The sequence below is a fragment of the Leopardus geoffroyi genome, chromosome A2, assembly GCF_018350155.1.
Source record: "Leopardus geoffroyi isolate Oge1 chromosome A2, O.geoffroyi_Oge1_pat1.0, whole genome shotgun sequence".
In the NCBI taxonomy this organism is placed as follows: Eukaryota; Metazoa; Chordata; class Mammalia; order Carnivora; family Felidae; genus Leopardus; species Leopardus geoffroyi.
In genome coordinates this window covers 116,821,924-116,845,651 of record NC_059331.1, presented here as the reverse complement: position 1 = coordinate 116,845,651, position 23,728 = coordinate 116,821,924, and the positions used below count along the sequence as shown (strand labels likewise).

Here is a 23,728-nt window from a genome sequence, read left to right as displayed (position 1 = left end):
TTATTTACCATACTGAGTCAACATACACTGCTGGAATATAAGAAGGTTCTCCGGAATATTCTTTCTTCTCATGGGTCTGGTAACATGGCCCAGAAAACAACCCAAAAGGGAGAGGTATGGACATTGATTATGTGCCTATCATAGTGAGTCAATATGCCAGGAATTTACATATGTTCTAGCATTTCATCCTTATAAACACCCTATAAGATAGCTACGCTCTGATTCCCTTCATTTTATAGATGAGGAGACTGGAGCTCTGAAAGATTAAGTAATTTTCTTAAAATGTTCTGCTCTAGTGTTTCTTTTTTTTTTTAATATGAATTTATTGTCAAATTGGTTTCCATACAACACCCAGTGCTCATCCCAAATGTTCCCTCCTCAATACCCATCATCCACCCTCCCCTCCCTGCTCTCATGTTTCAGTAACACAACATTTTCCCAAGATTTCCCTTTCTTTTCCTTCTCAGCCTTTTTACTAATCTTTCATTTCTCCTCCTCATCTGTGGCTCAGTTGTGGACATTCTCCATCTATATTCCCTGGTCATCTCATCCAGTACAATGGCTTTAAATACTATTCATGTACTCAAATTTTTCCAGTACATATCTCCAGCCCAAATTCTTCCATCACTACTAGACTTGAATATCCAAATGCCTACTTGACATCTACACTTAGAGGAGGGGCAAGCAAACTCCAAATCTGTATGTGGAAACTTAAGACTTTGATTTTTTTTTTCCCTCCAGATCTCGGTCTCCCTGATTTGAACCACTTTCGTAAATGGTTCTGCCATTCACACAATTCCTCATTAAAAACAAAGAAACACACCTCCTTTACCACCTCCCCAATCCACAACAAAAATACATTGTAAAATTGTCTGCCTTACTCCATTTCCACCTTTGCCCAAATTTTGCTCTGATTGCCAATAACACCATATCTGCCTTTCTCCTCCTCCTTGCCTAGAATATATAGTTATTTTAGTTTTTTATGGCCAAAGATGCTCCATCCACTTGAACATAAGGGAAAAGGCACCAACATATCAGAGACATTAGCTCTGATACACTAGATACAAAACAACACCTTCAAATATCATGTGTCGGGTGAAAAATAACTCTTATATCTTTAAACCAAAATAGCCATATTATTTTCATGTTATTTTAGGTGAAAACATTCCTAATAAACAAGCTCCCCCACCCCCATCAATCCATATCCACATAACATCCAGAGAGGTGTTTTTTTTTTTTAAACATAAGCAAGATTTGTTCAGTTGCCAAATACTTACTGAACACATGTCATATGCTATGAATGTTTCTAGGTGCACATAGATACAAGATACACCACCGAACAAAGCAAACAAAGTCGGACACATTGGAGAACAGAGCAAAGACTCTTGCCTTTGTGGAGGCCAGAAATTTAATACTCATGTAAATAAGTGAATTTACTTGTATGTTAGAGGATGATGTATGCTGTATGGGGGGGTGGATAAAAATAAAGCAGGGTAAGGTTGATCAGAAGTAAGGGATACAATTTTAAACAGTTTGGTCAAGATGAATTTCAATGAGAAGATGACATCTCAGAAAAGACATGAAGGGCCTGGATGATAGTGGAGATAAGACTGAAGTTGCCATCAGCTAAGATGAGGAAGGCTGAATGTAAATCAGATTTGTAGAAGAAGACAGAGGTCTCAGTTTTAGATATGTTGAATTTTAAATATCCACCAGATATTTGAGAACAGAGATGATGTTGAATAAGCAGTGGAATGCATGAGTCAAAAATTCAGTTGACAAGTGTGCACAGCGGAGAACAAATTGTGAGTCATGGCCTAAGATGATATTTAAAGCCATGAGATTGCATGAGATCAGTAAAAAGTTAGAGTAAAAAAGACCAAGTCTTAGAACTGATGTGTTGCAGCTTTAGTAAGTTGGGGAGAAGAGGAACCAGCAGAGGGGATTGAGAAGATGAAGCCAATGAAGTAGGAAGACAACCAAAAGACTGAGGTGAACTGGAAGCCAAATGAAGAAAGTGTATTACGGATGAGAGAGTGATCACTGCTACTGACTGTCAAATGAGGTAGGATCTTAGAACTGATCATCAGCTTTAGCCACAATAGGGTCATTGGTGACTGGACAAGAATAGTTTTCACGAATTGTTGGGGAAGAAAGCCTGATTGGAGTAGGTTTGAGAATAGGAGGAGCCTAATGGTAGCTCCTTTGAGAAATTTTGTGCAAAGGTGAGAAAGAAGTTAAGTGTACTTGGGGCAAAAAATTTTTTAAGGTGGGAACGTAACAACATATTTGTATAATGAGGAGATGATCAAGTAGAGATTTAAAAGTGGATGACATAGGAGAAAGGGGGACAATTGCTGGTGTGATGTCTCTGGGTATAAATGGAGGGATTCACTTTATATAGTGTGATTTTAAAACATGTCCACAGATATTTTGACACACCTCCCTTCAAAGAGGGGAGCTAGTTTTTCTTCCCCCTGAATATGGGCTTGACTGAGTGATTTCCTTTCAGCAAAGACAATGATGTTATGTGACTTCTGAGACTAGGTCCCTAACTGTCAAATGAAGTAGCTTGCTCTTGGATCATTCACTCTGGGGGAAACTAGCTGCCATGTTGTGAGTGCTCTCAAGATATCCTATGGAGAGATCCGTGTGGTGAGGAACTGAGACTCCCAACCGATAGCCATGTGAGGGAGCTGTTTTGGAAGCAGATCTTCCAGAATCAGCTGAACCTCAGATGATGGCAGCCCAAGCTGATACCTTGGCTACAACTTCATGAAAGTCTCTGAGCTATAACTACCCAGGTAACTGTCTCCTCAATGCCTGACCCACAGAAACTATATTATCTTATAGCCACGAAGTTTTGGGGGCAGTTTGTTATGCAGCAAGATATGACTAATTCAGAGGAGAACTCAAGACAACTCGTCTATAGCAACAGCAGATATACAGAGCACATGAATGCCGAGTCTGTGGTAGGTGAGTAAATATGGAGTAAGGAATTTGTGGAGTTTCTCCTCAGATTGCTTTGATTTTCTCAGTAACATAGGAAGCAGGCTCAAGAATGATGTGAGTGAGCCAGCTCGACAGCTGAGAGGAAGGATGGGAGAGGAGGCTTGAGGGGAAAAGTAAAGTTGTGAAGTATTTGTACAGGGCAAGGATAGGAACAGAAAGAATGGACTAGGGAAATGTAGTAGGATTTCAGGGTGGTATTAAAAATACAGAGAGAGTGCCATATCCAGTCACACACGAGACCAGTCAGTGCGGTTGTGGTCCAGCTCCAGACAGATTCAATGGCATTCATGCAGAAGTACAGAGTAGGTGGAGAATTGGATTGAGCTGGTGATTTGGTTTTGCCAAGTGAGTACTATGATACAAAACAGGACAAGGTATTTGTAAGGGGATGATTACAAAAATCAGGCTAGTTGCCTTCCTCAAAATCATTTCATCCTTCTGCTTCCTTGAAGATGGAATGGACATACTTTGCCACTTTTCTCCTGCCAAGTTGTTTTGTGCCTGGGTCTTAATTTATGAAAGTGATTACTCAGTAGTTAATGCTACTGAAAGACAATTTTAATGTTACTCACAGTTCCCCTAGAGACGAGAGTCATGGCTTGCCAGGCAGGGCCACAGGAGGAACACTAGTTTTTGGTCAGGAAACAGAAGCGGGAGCAAAGGGAGAGCCTAGGACAGAAGGCTCTATGGGGATTTCCTGGCAGAGGCAAGGCAGGGCAGGATAAATAGCATAGGACTGGCTAGTGTGAGTAATTTCAGTGGACTTTGGGCTATAGGGATAGTCTCTAATTGTCTGGCACCTGGCCCTGGGATGAGTAAGGCAGAGAAATATTGGCTCCCGGGGTGCACAGGCCAGATGGGGAGATAGGGCTCTGGATTGGTTAGTTTACATTTCAAGGACATGCTCATCTTTGAGTTTTTTGCTATCTTTAAGAATTGACTAGTCATGGAGGGACAGTCACTTCCTAGTTAGAAAGTTTTTTTTTTTTTTTTTTTTTTTTTTTTTTTTTTTTTTTAAGACAGAGCAAAAGCAGGGGAGGACAGACAGAGGGGGGCAGAGGATCCAAAGCAAGCTCTGTACTGATAGCACAGAGCCCCATATAGGGCTTGAACTCACAAACTGCGAGATCATGACCCCAGCCGAGTTGGATGCTCAACCAACTGAGCCACTCAGGTACCCCTGGAAAGATATTTTAAGATGTCAAAACATCTTGGGGCACTTGAGTGGCTTAATGGGTCAAGTGGGCTCGAGCCCTGCATCAAGCTTTCAGAGCAGAGCCCTCTTCAGATCCTCTGTCTCCCTCTCTCTCTGCTCCTCCCCAATTTTCTCTCTCTCTAAAATAAATAAATAAACTTAAACATAAAAAGACTCTGAAAGGTGGAGAGAAGAAAGCAGATTGGCACAGGACCTCAGGACCCAAGGACCAACCCTGTGGTGACTTTTCTGGGTTTTCCTCTTGCCCCATATATTCTGGACTTGGAGCTGGTATCTGGAAACGCCAATAACAAGAGCAGACAGAAAAAAAGTCCCAACAAAACTTGGCTCTTTATGGTAAAAGAATCAGGAAAAGGGCAGTCTAACAAGACAAAAATTTTTAGACAATACCTGCTTTACTCCAGCCACATCAAAAAAAAGTCACGTGGGAGCCTAGACTTCCAGCACCACAAAGCTATAAGAAGGCAGGCAGCTCACTTTCCCCACTGGGGCAGCACTGGAGGAGGCCGAGTAGAGAGTCAGGATCTTTACCCTCACTGGCCAGTACTGAGGCCCATTCTTTCTGCAGTGTTGGTGGAGACCATCTGCTCTGGTGGAGCCAGAATTCCCATTCCCATTCCCATGAAGCAGTAACAACTGCTTCTCTCAGGGTGGACAACTTAAGCCCTAATATGTCAATAATCACATAAATGAAAGCAGTCTAAAACCACAAATTAAAAGGCAGAGATAGAATATATTAAAAACCACAACCCAATATATGCTGTCTATAAGAAACTCACTTCAAATATAAAAATAAAGGCAAATAAAAGTATGGAAAAAGATATACCAGGAAAACATTAATCAAAATAGGAGTGGCTATATTAATATAAGATAGATTTCAAAGTATAGAAAATTACCAGAGACAGACAAGGATATTATATAATGATGAAAGAAGACATAGCAATCCTAAATACGTATGCACCAAATAACAGATCTACAAAATATCTGAAATAAAAATTGACAGGACTGAGAGGAGAAACAGACAAATCCACAATTATAGTTGGAGACTTCACCATGCCTTTCAACATTGATAGAATAACCAGACAGAGAATTGGTGGATATAGAATAACCCCAACAATACCATCAAGCAATAGGATTGAAGTAACATTTACAAAACACTCCACCCAACAACAGCAGTGTCCAAGAGACATATGCAATGATAGATCATAACTTGGATCATAAAACAAATTTAACAAATTTAAAATAGTTTAAATCATACAGAGTGATTTTTTTTTATCACATTGGAATCAAAATAGAAATCAACAAGAGGGGCGTCTGGGTGGTTCAGTTGGTTGAGCATCTGACTTCGGCTCAGGTCATGATCTCAGTTTGTGGGTTTCGAGCCCCACATTGGTCTCTGTGCTGACAGAGCTTCAGATTCTGTGTCTCCTTCTCTCTCTGCCCCTCCCTTACTCACACTCTGCCACTCTCTCTCTCTCAAAAATAAACATTAAAAAAATAATTAAAAAAAGAAATCAATAAGAAAGATAATAGGAAAATACTCTAAAAACTTGGAGACTAAATAACATGTTTCTAAATAATCCATGATGTTGTCTCAAGAAAAATTTTTAAAAATACATTGAACTGAATGAAAATGAAAATACAACATGGAAAAATATTCGTGAGACACAGCTAAAACAGTACAGAGAAGAAAATTTATAATACTAAATGCATGCATTAAAAAAAAGGGGGGGGGAGTCTCAAATGCATGATCTAAACTCCCACCTCAAGAATGTAGAAAAAGAAGAGCAAAAGAAACCCAAAGCAAGCAGAAAGAGTAAAATAATAAAGATTAGAATAGAAACTGATGAAAAAAAAAATAAAAAATAGTGAAAAATCAATGAACCAGAGAACTGGTTCTTTGAAAAGATCAATAAAATTGACAAACTTTTTGCAAAACTTGACCAAAAGAGAGGAAAAACCAATTACTAATATTAGGAAGGAAACGGGATATTCCTACAGATCCTGCACAAACCAAAAGGATAAGGGAATACTATGAACAGCTGTACATCCATAAATTTGACAACTTAGACAAAATAAGCCAATTCCTCAAAAACCATAAACTACAGCAACTTATCGAACGTGAAGTAGATAATTTAAATAGTTCTATACTTATTAAGGAGAATGAATTGTAATTCCAAAGTTCCCTAAGACAAAATCTCTAGGTGCAGATGATTTCACTGGAGAATTTTACTATAGGTATAGAGAATAATTAACAATAAATTCTACATAATCTCTTCCAGAAAATAGAATGAAAAACTTTAAGCCAGTATAACTTTAATATCAAAACCAAAGCTAGCATAAAAAAGGAAAATTACAGACCAATATTCCTCATAAATATAGACACAAAAATCCTTAACTAAACATTAGCAAATAAAATTTAACAACATATAAGATAATTATATACCATAACAAGTGAGATTTATTGTAGGGCACAAGGCTGATTCAATATTTGAGACTTAATCAATGTAATCCACGATATTAACAGGCAAATGAAGAAAAAATCACATGATTGCATCTTTCAAGGTAGAAATTTACTCAATGCCATTCATGATAAAAAAAAATTAAGAAAAATCGGAATAGAAGAGAACTACATCAACATGATAAAGAGTACTTACCAAAAAGTCTACGGTAGCTAACATTATACTTAATGGTAAAGTGCTGAATGCTTTCTCCCTGTGTTCAGGAGCTAAGCAAAGATGTCTGCACTCACCACTCTTATCCAACATAGTGCTAGAAGTTCTAGTTAGTGCAGTAAGACAAGAGAAGGAAATCAAAGTCATACAAATTAGAAAGAAAAAAACTTAATATTTGCAGATGACATGGTAGTCTACTTAGAATATTCCAAGGAATCTACAAAAACACATGCCTAGAACTAATAAGTGAGTTCAGCAATGTTGCAAGATACAAGATAAGCATTCAACAATTAGTTGTATATCAATATACTACCAATGAAGCTGTGGACACTGAAATTAAAATTCCAATACTATGTATAATTGCTCAAAAACAAAAATGAATCTTAGCTATAAATGAAGAAAACATGTATAGAACTTGAATGGTAAAGACTACAAAATGCTGATGACAGAAATAAAAAATAGATGGACAGTTGCATGGTGTTTATAGATTGGAAGACTCAGCATATTAAATATATCAGTTCTTCCCAAATTAACATACAGGTTTTACCCAATTTCTACCAAAATTCCAGCAAGATTTTTTTTATAGATGAGATCGTTCAAAAATTTTTTTTCTATGAAAAAAATAGTTAAAATAATTTTGAAAAAGAAGAGTAAAGTAGGAAGAACCAACCTACCCAATTTCAACACTGGCTAGATAAGCTACATTAATCAAGACTATGTGGTGCTGGTAAAGTGATAAACATACAGATTGATGGAAAGGAATAGAGAATCCAGGAATATACTCACACGAATATATTCAAATGGCTTTTGACAAAAGTACAAAAGAAAGATGGACATTTCAACAAATGGCATAACTGGACATCTATAAGCAAAAAAATAAGCCTCGCCATAAACTTCAGTCCTTACACAAAAATTAATTCAAAATGGACAACAGACTTAAATGTGAAATGTAAAATTATGGTTATAAAAATAGGAGAAAATCTTTAAGATCTTGGGTTAGACAAAGAGTCATAAACTTGACCCCAAAAGCATAAGCCATGAAAGGAAAAACTGATAGATTGGATTTTATCAAAATTTAAAAGTTTTGCTTCATAAAATCCCTATTAAAAGATGAAAAGACAAACTGCAGAGTGGAGAACAGATTTATGAACCACATTATCTGACAAAGGATTAGAATCTAGAATATATAAAGTACTCTCAAAACTCAATAGTTAAAAAATCAACAAACCAATCAGAACATGGGCAAAAGACATGAAGAGACATTTCTCTGAAGAAGATATACAGGTGGCCAATAGGCATACAAAAAGATGTTCACCATCGTTAACTATTAGGAAATATTGTTAAAACCACAATGAAATGTCTGTATGTACCTATCAGAATGGCTAAAGTAAAAAAAAAAAAAATAGTGACATCACCAAATTCTGGCAAGGATGCAGAGAAGTTAAATTACTAATATATTTGCTAGTGGGGACGTACCATGGTGCAGCCACCTTGGATAATAGCATGGCAGTTGCTTGAAAAACTAAACATGTAACTACTTTGTGACCTATTAATTGTACTCCTGTGTATTTATCCCAGCAAAATGAAGACACATAGAAACTTACACATGAGTGTTTACAGAAGCTGTATTTGTAATAGCTCTAAATTGGAAGCACCAGATGTCCTTCAATTGGTGATAGTTTAAACTGTGGTACATCCTACCATGGAGTTTACTGAGCAATAAAAAGAAATAAACTACTGAAGCACACAGCAAACTGAATGGCTCTTCAGAGAATTATGCTGAGTGAAAGCCAATCCCCCAAAGCTACACACTGTATGATTTCATTTATGTAACATTCTTGAAATGATAAAGCTATAAAAGTCAATTATAGAATAGTGGTTGCCAGGAGTTGAAGTTGGAGGGGGAGCAAGAGAAGGTGAGTGGGAAGTGAGTGTAGCTATTAAAAGCAACATGAGGAATCTTTGTGGTAATTGAAATGTTTACTCTGACTTTATCTAAAACAATATCCTGGTTGTGATAATGTTCAATAGATTTACAAGATGTCACCATTTGGATGAAACTGGGTAAAACATATGCAGGACCTCTGTATTATTTCTTGTCACTATATGTGAATCAACATTTATTTCTCAAAATGCTTAATTCTAAAAATTATTTATTTCCTGTTGCTTTCAAAATAAAATGCTCATTTCTCTTTAAGTTTTTATTTACTTATTTTGAGAGAAGGAATGAGAGCATGAGAGGGGGAAGACCAGAGAGAGGAAGAGAGAGAATCCCAAGCAGGCTCCACACTGCCAGCACAGAACCCAGTGGAGGGTTCCATCCCACAAACCATGAGATCATGACTTGAGCCAAGAGCAAGAGTCAGATACTTAACCCACTGAGCCACCCAGGTGCCCCTAAAATGCAAATTTCTTAGTGTGACCTACAGGGGTTCTTTTGATCCTGTCCTCTGCCTAACCCTCCAACCTTTTGTCACACTGCCTTCCCCCCCTCCCCACCCCCAACTTCAGCCACATGACTGCTTTACTCTTCTTTAATTACGTCGCACTCTTTTCTACCCCTGGCCCTTAGCATGTGCTATTTCCTCTGCCCGGGAATGCTGTCCTCCCAGCTCTTTGCATGGTTCCTCATTGTGATTCTACAGGTCTCAGCTCAAATACCACCTGCTCAGGAAAGCTGTCTCTCCCCTGCAAAGCACCTACACACAGACCTGCACACAGGAAGGGACCACAGTTAAGCCCCTTAGCTAGGCTGACTGGGGCTGAATCACAGCACCTCCACCCAATAGCTGTAAGACCCTGGACATCATGCTTAACATCTGTATTTCCCCATCTTTAAAATGGGCACACCCCATTAGTTCTTCCTTCACAAAGTTGTAGTAAGGATTAAGTGGGTTATCACAGGCAAGTCATTTAAATTTTTTTTAACGTTTATTTTTGAAGGAGAGAGAGACAGAGTGTGAGTGGGGGAGGGGGCGGGCAGAGAGAGAGGGAGACACAGAATCTGAAGCAGGCTCCAGGCTCTGAGCTGTCAGCACAGAGCCCGATGCGGGGCTCAAACCCACAAACCGCGAGATGGTGACCTGAGTTGAAGTCGGACGCTTAACTGAGCCACCCAGGAGCCCCCACAGGCAAATCATTTAAATTAGTACCTGGGATGCAATAAAGCCCACATAACTGTTATTTGTTATTATCTAAAAATCCTCCTCTAGTTACTCTGTCTCACTGGTTCTCAAAGTGCAATCAGTGGACCAGCAGCATCCCCATTTGCTTGTGAGAAATGCGAATTTTCAGGCCCTACCCCAGATCATTGAAACTCTGGGGGTGGGGCCCAGCAATGTGTGTTTTAACAAGCCCTCCAGGTGATTCTGCCACATGCTCAAGCAAGCCACTGGCTTATCTCAGATCCCATCTGCTTCCTTAAGATCATCACCAGAGGTAGCCAGTATCTGTTTATTTACGTGATTAATGCCCATCTCTCCCATCAGAACAAGCATTCCACGAGGGCAAACTTGTCAAATTGTTCACTACTGTATCCCCAACTGCTAGCACATCTGGCACAATGCAGGCACTGAGAAAATATTAACAAATAAATGAATGAAAGAACCTGATCAAGGTCATGTATTTAAATAACCGAACTGATTGATGTGACTCCAGGCTGGGCTTGCTCCCTCTAACATGCTGGGAATCAGGGACAGCCTAATTCCTTGTTTTTGGTTAGCCGTCTCAAGTTTCTCATATGGTGCTGTGCAAGATGGAAGTCCGTGGCATGTGAAAAGCCTGATTTCCAAACTGTATTTTATTTATTAAAAACATTTTTAATGTGTATTTATTTTTTGAGGGAGAGATAGAGAGACAGAGAGAGAGAGAGAGAGAGAGAAAACGTGCGGGGGAGGGGCAGAGAGATAGGGAGACAGAATCCAAGCAGGCTCCAGGCTCTGAGCTGTCAGCACAGAGCCCTCGCGGGGCTCAAACTCACCAATTTTGAGGCCATGACCTGAGCCTAAGTTGGCCACTTAACGGACTGAGCCACCCAGGCGCCCATGAAGTGCAAATATGGCCACAGCAAGCCACGGATTCTTTGTGCGAGGGACATGGACACATCTCCTTTCCATTATACTGTGTTGGCCACCCTATCTATCTATCTATCTATCCATCATCTATCCATCTATCTATCTGACTGCCAGTGGGCTGCTTTATGGAATGGTAACTCGGCACCCTCTGTCCATGGCTTTTAGTGGCTATGGCTGATGCAGTGTCCCCTTCTCTCTAGAAAACTACCTCGCATCTCCCTTTGGAGTGAGACTTGCTACCTTGAGTTTGAGTGAAGAGGAGATTCAGGGCATTCATGCCCATACCCTTCCTATGGTACAAGCCTCTCAACTTTTCCCCTCATGTCTCTGATCGTTCCATCTCTGTCTTTCCTGAGGGCTTCTCATCCTCGGCTTCTCACTGCCTCACTCAGTGTGTCTCAGGGGCCTGTCAGACCCCTTGCAGGCACATTCCTTGGATAATCCTTTTCACTCCACAGCAGGCCTTCCAATCCAGAATTCTTGGGCGCCCCAAAGGCACCTCAGCACAGGATGTCCAGGACTAAATGATTTATCTTTCCTTCCCCTCTTGTCATTCTCTTGTAAGCCTTACACTGCTTAGTGGCCTAACCATCTACCTTGTCACCCAAGGTAGAAATCTGGGAGCCATTTTCATTCCTTTCTATATCTCACTTCCCATATCTTATCAGTGTCTTAGTCCTTGAAATCATAACCCCTTATCATGCCTCACATGTCCTCGGGTCTTGTCAGGGTGTCACATGTGACAGCCCTACCACAAAGCTTCAAGTATCTTGCCTGGACTGTTTTAATCATCTAACAAATACCTTTGTTACTAACATTATATCTCTATACATCCTCCACACAACCACAGTACAACTAAATAATTTTTGAAATGCAAAATTTGGCCCCCTTTCCTCCATCGCTTAAAATTACTTCAGAGGTCCCATGTTACAGAATATGATACAAATCCCTTAGCATGCTATAGTAGGCCCTTCATTACCAATCCAGATATCTTGATCTCTGTACCTTGTTCCCAAATCTGTACAACCTCCATACCAACCCTACTATCATCCTGAGCTCTTCAAATCTTTTTCTGGTCATACTCTCTTCTCAGATACCCAGGTAGAAGTAGGTATATGCTCCTTTAAGCCCACCAGTATTAGTCAGGTTTTGCTGTAGTAACAATTCCAAATTAGAATGACAAACATTCATCTCTTGCTTATTTACATGCATGCAGAGGGATGAGCTACAGGTCTGCACCAAGCTGTAGGTTAACTTTGGGTTTGCAACACAGGACTTTTCTTCATTCTGGACCCCGACTGAAGGAGCAGCTATTGCCTAAGGCATGCTTTCCTTGTGGCAAATATCAGAAGTGCACGTTGGAGTCCAACTGAAACACGTGGTTGCATTTAAAGCTTCCGTTCACTTGTGACATACATCTTTCTAGCTGACATCTTAGGACGGCTATGCAGTAAATGGAACCACATTCCATCGTGTTCCTGGCACCCCTGCGACTATGGAACCTGATGATAGATTCAACTTTGGGGACAAAAATGGCAGAACAAAATTATTAACTTCAAAAACAGTTAAATCAATCGATGCCAGCTTGCTGTTTCAATCATTATAGGAAAACATTTGCATATGCTTCCAGCTATGAGTGACCAAAAGGACATGCATTCTGTAATTCCCCAAAGAAAAATTACATTTTCCTGTATATGCAGCTGAAGAGCTAAAACCTAGGAATAAGAAGTAGTGGCTGGAGACTTACAGGTGGTCTGTAGTTGTTTTCTCTCCACTCTGCCTTATCTCCATATAAATTTGGGTCCCAGCTTTTGCTGGGTTGTCAGCCACAAATGTGGATCAACCCCTGGAGAAGACAATGGCATTGTTCAGCAGTCAAGAGCCCAGTTGGCCACAGTGACTGGTTGCCTCCATTTCACTGCTTTTTACAGATTTCTTTTGTAACTCCATGGGTATTGAAATTACTATAGAAGTTAGATTCATATGGAAGACTGCCAGGTATTTTGTGGTGCTTCATTCAGCAATGTATGTATTAGAGAACATTGGGAAAAATTGTATGAACCCTGTACTATAATTTGTAATAAAATATGTTGAAGATTAAAAAAAAAAAAAGCTCAGCTAAAGCAAGTTGCATGGCCAAGCCCAACATCAGTGATGTAGGGAATTTACCCCTTCTAGAGAAAGACAGGTAGGTTGAATACCAGGGAAAAATCATGCAATTTACTCCACTGCCCAAGACTTGGTATATATTTTCATTATTGCACCCCCCCCCCCAGAATCCTTTATTTATTTAGCTATCTTTCTTCTCTAGACTTTAAGCTTCTGAGGGTCTGATTTGTTCTTTTAGACCTTGCCAGGACTTACTACAGTTGCTGACTAGGTAAATAAATTAATGATTGACCCAACAATTCAAGACGGGAAATGCAGGACAAAAATTAGGTTTGTTGAAGATAATGAGTTCAGCACCAACCTCATAAGCTAAATGTGTTCTGAGCACTGTCCTGGTAATGGAACTGTCATTTTTAATACAGTTACTAAGAGCTAATGTGTTCTGAGTTCTATACTATCAACTTAGAATCACTCTTTTGGAAAAGGGCTAATGAGCTTTAAACAGCTGATAATTTTTTAAAAATAGACTTTACTTTTTAAAGAGGTTTTAGGCTCACAGCAAAATTGACTGAAAGGTACAGAGATTTCCCATGTTCTCCCTTCACCCATTCATGCTTGGTCTCCTCCATTATCAACATCCCCACCCGAGTGCTAGTTTGGCTATAATTGATGAACCAACACTGACACATCATTATAACTAAAAGTCCATAGTTTCCCATAGTGTACTTGGCATTGTACACTCTATGGGTTTGGGTAAATGTATAATGATGTGCATCCACCATTACTCTATGTGTCATATAGAATAGTCTCACAGCCTATTCCCACCTCTCTCCTCCCCAACCCCTGGAAACCATTAATCTTTTTTACTGTTTCCATAGTTTTGCATTTTCCAGAAGACATCAGTTGGAACCATACAGTATACAGCCTTTTCAGATTGGCTTCTTTCACTTAGTAATATGCATTTAAGTTTCCTCCATGTCTTTTCATGACTTGATAGTTCATTTCCTTTCAACACTTTCAACATTTCGTTGTCTGAACGTATCACAGTATATTTATCTATCCATTCATCTACCAGAGGGCGTTTTGGTTGCTTCCAGGTTTGGGCAATTATCACTAAGCTGCTATAAACATCCATGTGCAGGTTCCTCTGTGGACATAAGTTTACAGCTTCTTTGGATAAATACCAATGAATGTGATTGCTGCATTATGCAGTAACAGTATTATAAGAATTTTGTAAGAAATTGCCAAACTATCTTCCAAAGTGGCTGTCCCATTTTTATTCCCACCAGCAATCAGTGAGCCTTCCTGTGGTTCCACATCCTTGTCAGTATTTGGTATCATCAATACTCTGGATTTTGGCCATTCCAATAGGGGTGTAGTGGTATCTCATTGCTTTTGTAATTTGCATTTCCCTGATGACATATGATGTGGCACATCTCTTCATCTGTTTATTTGCCATCTTTATATCTTCTTTGGTGAGGTGTCTATTTAAAGTCTTTGGCTCATTTTTTAGTCAGGTTGCCTATTTTCTTATTGTTGAGTTGCCCATAATTTTTTAATTGACTGATTACCTTGATTTTAAATTTTCTCAAATCTTGAATATAAACACTGGCAGTTTGAGAGTTGACTTTCTTACTGCCAGAAGCTGCCATTATAAAAGACTAATTAAATAGTTGTAAAATATGGATAGCCTCAGAACTTGAAAATGGCAGTAAGGGAGAAGGGAAAGAGACAGGAGACCAGAGCTTTATAGACTCCAGGGAGTCCTTGAACCTCTGAAATTGCATGTACACTTGTCGAGAGAAATAAACCATGGTTTTGCATCAGAGTCTTAAAGGGATTTTTAAATCACAAAAGGTTAGGAAGAGGGAGGGAAGATGGCGGCGTAGGAGGACGCTGGGCTCACCGCGCGTCCTGCTGATCAATTAGATTCCACCTACACCTGCCTAAATAACCCAGAAAACCGCCAGAGGATTAGCAGAACGGAGTCGCCGGAGCCAAGCGCAGACGAGAGGCCCACGGAAGAGGGTAGGAAGGGCGGCGAGGCGGTGCATGCTCCACGGACTGGCGGGAGGGAGCCGGGGCGGAGGGGCGGCCAAGCAGAGCTCCAGAGTCTGGCTTGAAAAAGCGGAGGGGCCTGACGGACTGTGTTCCCACAGCAAGCGCGACTTAGCGTCTGGGAGGTCATAAGTTAACAGCTCTGCTCGGAAAGCAGGAAGGCTGGAGGACAAAGGGAGGGAGAGCTGCTGAGCCCCCGGACAACAGAGCTCAGTTTGGTGGGGAACAAAGGTGCTCGCCAGCGCCATCTCCCCCGCCCATCCCCCAGCCAAAATCCCAAAGAGAACCAGTTCCTGCCAGGGAACTTCCTCGCTCCGCGCAAACACCCAACTCTGTGCTTCTGCGGAGGAGCCAAACCTCCGGCAGCGGATCTGACTCCCTCCCGCTGCCACAGGGCCCCTCCTGAAGTGGATCACCTAAGGAGAAGCGAGCTAAGCCTGCCCCTCCTGCCCCTGTGCACCTTGCCTACCCACCCCAGCTAATACGCCAGATCCCCAGCATCACAAGTCTGGCAGTGTGCAAGTAGCCCAGACGGGCCACGCCACCCCACAGTGAATCCCGCCCCTAGGAGAGGGGAAGAGAAGGCACACACCAGTTTGACTGTGGCCCCAGCAGTGGGCTGGGGGCAGACATCAGGTCGGACTGCGGCCCCTCCCACCAACTCCAGTTATACACCACAGCACAGGGGAAGTGCCCTGCAGGTCCTCACCACGCCAGGGACTATCCAAAATGACCAAGCGGAAGAATTCCCCTCAGAAGAATCTCCAGGAAATAACAACAGCTAATGAGCTGATCAAAAAGGATTTAAATAATATAACAGAAAGTGAATTTAAAATAATAGTCATAAAATTAATTGCCGGGCTTGAAAACAGTATACAGGACAGCAGAGAATCCCTTGCTACAGAGATCAAGGGACTAAGGAACAGTCACGAGGAGCTGAAAAACGCTTTAAATGAAATGCAAAACAAAATCGAAACCACCACAGCTTGGATTGAAGAGGCAGAGGAGAGAATAGGTGAACTAGAAGATAAAGTTATGGAAAAAGAGGAAGCTGAGAGAAAGAGAGATAAAAAAATCCAGGAGTATGAGGGGAAAATTAGAGAACTAAGTGATACACTAAAAAGAAATAATATACGCATAATTGGTATCCCAGAGGAGGAAGAGAGAGGGAAAGGTGCTGAAGGGGTACTTGAAGAAATAATAGCTGAGAACTTCCCTGAACTGGGGAAAGAAAAAGGCATTGAAATCCAAGAGGCACAGAGAACTCCCTCCAGACGGAACTTGAATCGATCTTCTGCACGACATATCATAGTGAAACTGGCAAAATACAAGGATAAAGAGAAAATTCTGAAAGCAGCAAGGGGTAAACGTGCCCTCACATATAAAGGGAGACCTATAAGACTCGTGACTGATCTCTCTTTTGAAACTTGGCAGGCCAGAAAGAATTGGCACGAGATTTTTAGTGTGCTAGACAGAAAAAATATGCAGCCGAGAATCCTTTATCCAGCAAGTCTGTCATTTAGAATAGAAGGAGAGATAAAGGTCTTCCCAAACAAACAAAAACTGAAGGAATTTGTCACCACTAAACCAGCCCTACAAGAGATCCTAAGGGGGACCCTGTGAGACAAAATACCAGAGATATCACTACAAGCATAAAACATACAGACATCACAATGACTCTAAACCAGTATCTTTCTATAATAACACTGAATGTAAATGGATTAAATGCGCCAACCAAAAGACATAGGGTATCAGAATGGATAAAAAAACAAGACCCATCTATTTGCTGTCTACAAGAGACTCATTTTAGACCTCAGGACACCTTTAGATTGAGAGTGAGGGGATGGAGAACTATTTATCATGCTACTGGAAGCCAAAAGAAAGCTGGAGTAGCCATACTTATATCAGACAAACTAGACTTTAAATTAAAGGCTGTAACAAGAGATGAAGAAGGACATTATATAATAGTTACAGGGTCTATCCATCAGGAAGAGCTAACAATTATAAATGTCTATGCGCCGAATACCGGAGCCCCCAAATATATAAAACAACTACTCATAAACATAAGCAACCTTATTGATAAGAACGTGGTAATTGCAGGGGACTTTAACACCCCACTTACAGAAATGGATAGATCATCTAGACACACGCTCAATAAAGAAACAAGGGCCCTGAATGAGACATTGGATCAGATGGACTTGACAGATATATTTAGAACTCTGCATCCCAAAGCAACAGAATATACTTTCTTCTCGAGTGCACATGGAACATTCTCCAAGATAGATCATATACTGGGTCACAAAACAGCCCTTCATAAGTTTACCAGAATTGAAATTATACCATGCATACTTTCAGACCACAATGCTATGAAGCTTGAAATCAACCACAGAAAAAAGTCTGGAAAACCTCCAAGAGCATGGAGGTTAAAGAACACCCTACTAACGAATGAGTGGGTCAACCAGGCAATTAGAGAAGAAATTAAAAAATATATGGAAACAAACGAAAATGAAAATACAACAATCCAAACGCTTTGGGACGCGGCGAAGGCAGTCCTGAGAGGAAAATACATTGCAATCCAGGCCTATCTCAAGAAACAAGAAAAATCCCAAATACAAAATCTAACAGCACACCTAAAGGAAATAGAAGCAGAACAGCAAAGGCAGCCTAAATCCAGCAGAAGAAGAGAAATAATAAAGATCAGAGCAGAAATAAACAATATAGAGTCTAAAAAAACTGTAGAGCAGATCAACGAAACCAAGAGTTGTTTTTTTGAAAAAATAAACAAAATTGACAAACCTCTAGCCAGGCTTCTCAAAAAGAAAAGGGAGATGACCCAAATAGATAAAATCATGAATGAAAATGGAATTATTACAACCAATCCCTCAGAGATACAAACAATTATCAGGGAATACTATGAAAAATTATATGCCAACAAATTGGACAACCTGGAAGAAATGGACAAATTCCTGAACACCCACACTCTTCCAAAACTCAATCAGGAGGAAATAGAAAGCTTGAACAGACCCATAACCAGCGAAGAAATTGAATCGGTTATCAAAAATCTCCCAAAAATAAGAGTCCAGGACCAGATGGCTTCCCAGGGGAGTTCTACCAGACGTTTAAAGCAGAGATAATACCTATCCTTCTCAAGCTATTCCAAGAAATAGAAAGGGAAGGAAAACTTCCAGACTCATTCTATGAAGCCAGTATTACTTTGATTCCTAAACCAGACAGAGACCCAGTAAAAAAAGAGAACTACCGGCCAATATCCCTGATGAATATGGATGCAAAAATTCTCAATAAGATACTAGCAAATCGAATTCAACAGCATATAAAAAGAATTATTCACCATGATCAAGTGGGATTCATCCCTGGGATGCAGGGCTGGTTCAACATTCGCAAATCAATCAACGTGATACACCACATTAACAAAAAAAAAAGAGAAGAACCATATGATCCTGTCAATCGATGCAGAAAAGGCCTTCGACAAAATCCAGCACCCTTTCTTAATAAAAACCCTTGAGAAAGTCGGGATAGAAGGAACATACTTAAAGATCATAAAAGCCATTTATGAGAAGCCCACAGCTAGCATCATCCTCAATGGGGAAAAACTGAGAGCTTTTTCCCTGAGATCAGGAACACGACAGGGATGCCCACTCTCACCGCTGTTGTTTAACATAGTGCTGGAAGTTCTAGCATCAGCAATCAGACAACAAAAGGAAATCAAAGGCATCAAAATTGGCAAAGATGAAGTCAAGCTTTCGCTTTTTGCAGATGACATGATATTATACATGGAAAATCTGATAGACTCCACCAAAAGTCTGCTAGAATTGATACATGAATTCAACAAAGTCGCAGGATACAAAATCAATGTACAGAAATCAGTTGCATTCTTATACACTAACAATGAAGCAACAGAAAGACAACTAAAGAAACTGATCCCATTCACAATTGCACCAAGAAGCATAAAATACCTAGGAATAAATCTAACCAAAGATGTAAAGGATCTGTATGCTGAAAACTATAGAAAGCTTATGAAGGAAATGGAAGAAGATTTAAAGAAATGGAAAGACATTCCCTGCTCATGGATTGGAAAAATAAATATTGTCAAAATGTCAATACTACCCAAAGCGATCTACACATTCAACGCAATCCCAATCAAAATTGCACCAGCATTCTTCTCGAAACTAGAACAAGCAATCCTAAAATTCATATGGAACCACAAAAGGCCCCGAATAGCCAAAGGAATTTTGAAAAAGAAGACCAAAGCAGGAGGCATCACAATCCCAGACTTTAGCCTCTACTACAAAGCTGTCATCATCAAGACAGCATGGTATTGGCACAAAAACAGACACATAGACCAATGGAATAGAATAGAAACCCCAGAACTAGACCCACAAACGTATGGCCAACTCATCTTTGACAAAGCAGGAAAGAACATCCAATGGAAAAAAGACAGCCTCTTTAACAAATGGTGCTGGGAGAACTGGACAGCAACATGCAGAAGGTTGAAACTAGACCACTTCCTCACACCATTCACAAAAATAAACTCAAAATGGATAAAGGACCTGAATGTGAGACAGGAAACCATCAAAACCTTAGAGGAGAAAGCAGGAAAAGACCTCTCTGACCTCAGCCGTAGCAATCTCTTACTCGACACATCCCCAAAGGCAAGGGAATTAAAAGCAAAAGTGAATTACTGGGACCTTATGAAGATAAAAAGCTTCTGCACAGCAAAGGAAACAACCAACAAAACTAAAAGGCAACCAACGGAATGGGAAAAGATATTTGCAAATGACATATCGGACAAAGGGCTAGTATCCAGAATCTATAAAGAGCTCACCAAACTCCACACCCGAAAAACAAATAACCCAGTGAAGAAATGGGCAGAAAACATGAATAGACACTTCTCTAAAGAAGACATCCGGATGGCCAACAGGCACATGAAAAGATGTTCAGCGTCGCTCCTTATCAGGGAAATACAAATCAAAACCACACTCAGGTATCACCTCACGCCAGTCAGAGTGGCCAAAATGAACAAATCAGGAGACTCTAGATGCTGGAGAGGATGTGGAGAAACGGGAACCCTCTTGCACTGTTGGTGGGAATGCAAATTGGTGCAGCCGCTCTGGAAAGCAGTGTGGAGGTTCCTCAGAAAATTAAAAATAGACCTACCCTATGACCCAGCTATAGCACTGCTAGGAATTTATCCAAGGGATACAGGAGTACTGATGCATAGGGGCACTTGTACCCCAATGTTCATAGCAGCACTCTCAACAATAGCCAAATTATGGAAAGAGCCTAAATGTCCATCAACTGATGAATGGATAAAGAAATTGTGGTTTATATACACAATGGAATACTACGTGGCAATGAGAAAAAATGAAATATGGCCTTTTGTAGCAACGTGGATGGAACTGGAGAGTGTGATGCTAAGTGAAATAAGCCGTACAGAGAAAGACAGATACCATACGGTTTCACTCTTATGTGGATCCTGAGAAACTTGGCAGGAACCCATGGGGGAGGGGGAGGAAAAAAGAAAAAAAAGAGGTTAGAGTGGGAGAGAGCCAAAGCTTAAGAGACTGTTAAAAACTGAGAACAAACTGAGGGTTGATGGGGGGTGGGAGGGAGGAGAGGGTGGGTGATGGGTATTGAGGAGGGCACCTTTTGGGATGAGCACTGGGTGTTGTATGGAAACCAATTTGACAATAAATTTCATATAATAAAAAAAAAAATAATAAATCACAAAAGGTTAAATAAATTCACTGTTCCCAAGAGAAGATAAAAGAAATGTCATTTTTATTTATTCCCAGGTAATAGTATTAACAATAATTTGTTGAACATTTACTTTGTGAGCTGTAACTGTTCTAAGCACTTTTATAGGCATTCTCGTTTAATTTTGCTCCATTATTATTATCTTTAATATTCCACTGAGGAGACTCAGGCTTAGAGAAGTACTGTTAGTTATCCCAGGTCATGTGCTTAGTCAATGGCAGAGAGAGATGCCCAAAAAGCTGCCCTCTCAGCCATTATACTGTATTTCTTCAGTCCTTAACTTAATTTTACTTTACCCCTCTTGGTTTCTCTTAATAATTTTGGTTAAAAAATAGCTTTTAAATTTAGCTCCCTGGCAGTCACAAACAGGCCAGCTCTCAGATTTCTGGCAGGACAACCCAGTTTGCATGTCATAAATATAACTGGAGACATAACCAGACACTTAAATACATTTTCATCATTGTGCAATCTTACTAATGGATCGGCCTCAGAATCCAAGTGGAAAAGTTGTGGTGCCTCACCTAACTGGCAGGCACTTTCCAAGTCCTGTTCGACTATTGAATTCTGCTCATTAGGTTAATGAAAAGCAAATTTGCAGTCGCCCTGGTGATGTAAAGCATTCTAGCAGCAATAAATTCATATGGAATTTATTTATCAGTTCTTATTTAAATAGTTGCAAACCTCTAGAAATGGTCCTGCATGTTATGGGAATTCATTTGCTGAAGATAACACTGAAAATCTGTCCCATTTCCAGAGATCCTCTTTGAGAGAGATATTTAAATGAGAACATTAAATTGATTGTACCAAATGTGATGAGTGATAGGCCATATTGTGTGTGCATTGGAATGGGTGTTGGGTTTATGGTCTGCCTGAACTTAGCAATAAATCAGTGGTAGTCACTTTAGCGGAAGAGTTCAGCTTCTCCACTCACCTTTCATCTCTGAATGGTTACTCTGCATATTTTGCATTTACATTTGCAAAGCGCTTTTGTCCTCCAAATGTCACTGTATATGCAGGCACATTTTATGATTGCTAGTTCAAAGGTGAAGACACTGGCATGGCTGTGAGGGGCGGGGGACTGACTGACCAAGGTGCTGGGGCACCTCTGAAGCTGTCATTGTGGTCATTCCTCTGACATTACTGCCTTCATATATCTCTTTTATGTGTTCCCTTCCATTTTCCCTTTTCTGTTTTTTTTTTTTTTCCTTTATGCTTCCCTGTGATATCCCACAAATATGACTTAAATTACAGGAAGCAGCACATAGCATAGTGCGTGAGAGAAAGAGCTCAGGAGTCAAATAGATCCAGCCCAGTTGATGTGACCTTGGACAATGAACTCAACTGTTAAATGGGGTTAATAAGATATCCTTTACCAAACTGGTGTGAGGATTTTATTCAGTTAGATCATATCTGTATATTGCCTGTTACAATTTTTGTTCCATCATCAGAAATAAAACAATACGAAACAGAAACAGAACCATTAAAGGTTTACCTCCATGGCACAGACCACAGGCTGTGGAATTTTTATTAAAGGAGAAATGACTTAGGCTTGGAGTAATTTAGGCTTCAGAAGAATACTTAATCTGGCTGCAAAGAAGGACAGGATCTGGGTAAGTCAACAGGAAGGGAAGGGAACTATGTATCTGGGGTGATTCTGGACACTTCCTCCATAAAAGGAGAGTCTAATTCCCCTCCCCTCACACATGGGCTGACCTTGGTGCTTCGCTTCTAAGGAGTAGAATGTGGTGGAAGAGAGATTGGGTGACATCTGCTACTAAATTAGAAAATGTGATAGATACAGTGTGTCATTCCCTGTATTATCTGTTTGTCTAACCCCTTCAGGGACCTGAAGCTATTACCATGGGACCACGTGGGGAGACCATACAGAGTTAGAGATACATGCCCACAGAGCTCCAGCTGTCCAAGTCTTCACTGCTTTGGCCCCAGGTATGTGAGTGAGCCCAGCCCCAGCCACCAGCCAATAGTAACCATGAGAGACCTGAGTGAGAACTGCCTAGCTGAGCCTAGTCAATGGCTAGAGCCCTGAAAGAGAGTAACTAAATGTTATTTTAAGCAATTAAATTCACTATGTTACTCACCCATAGTAACTGGAACAATAACCCAAGACATTAGAGCACTTATAAACCAAAGCAAATTTACGAATTGAATAACAAAACTCCTAAACCAGTTTTATTTGGTTTCAGTAGGTTAATTTTTTTTTTTTTTTTGACGGATGATGTTTTGCAGTATCCACACTGATGCTTATATCACTGAAAGGTGGATGTCTCGGTGCAAGCTTTTGCCTGACTGACACATGCATGCCATGTGATGACTCAGCTGTCCCACATTGTCCCCCATTGGTCCATCTCAACCACCAGGAAACCTCTGCTTATACTGCACACAGAAACATCTAGCCTTTCCATAGTGCCAGCACATCATCATTACTTTCTGGTCTTGCCTCTGTTCTTTTCACAGCAGCCCATTACAGTGGAAGATGTTCTCCCTGATGGCAATGTGATCCTAAGTACACACAAGAATCCAGGCACTGATGGTGAATGTCAGCACTCAATGATAAGGGGTCATTCAATGAAATCGGATTTTTAAAAATATATTTTCTTTAGATTAACGTGAAAATGAAAATACAAAAATTAAAAACTCTTGCAGGGAATTATCCACCACACAGAAGGTATTCATTTGTTGGACTGGAAGGGAGAGACACACACTGTAGGCAGTTGTCGGCAAAAAGTTTAGCTGACAGAGGATGGAGTTGAGTTACGGATGGCCCTGAAAGCCAGCATCTAGAGACCGAG

The 23,728-nt window shown here is 40.4% G+C and overlaps 1 long non-coding RNA gene across 1 annotated transcript; it reads left to right on the top strand.

The window, feature by feature from the left end:
• Window positions 1-1,367: 1,367 nt before the first annotated feature.
• Window positions 1,368-22,869, top strand: LOC123606564. The gene is made up of 3 exons (XR_006716339.1): window positions 1,368-2,065; window positions 2,854-2,976; window positions 22,761-22,869. It is a non-coding gene; the product is annotated as an uncharacterized LOC123606564 (long non-coding RNA).
• Window positions 22,870-23,728: the final 859 nt, after the last annotated feature.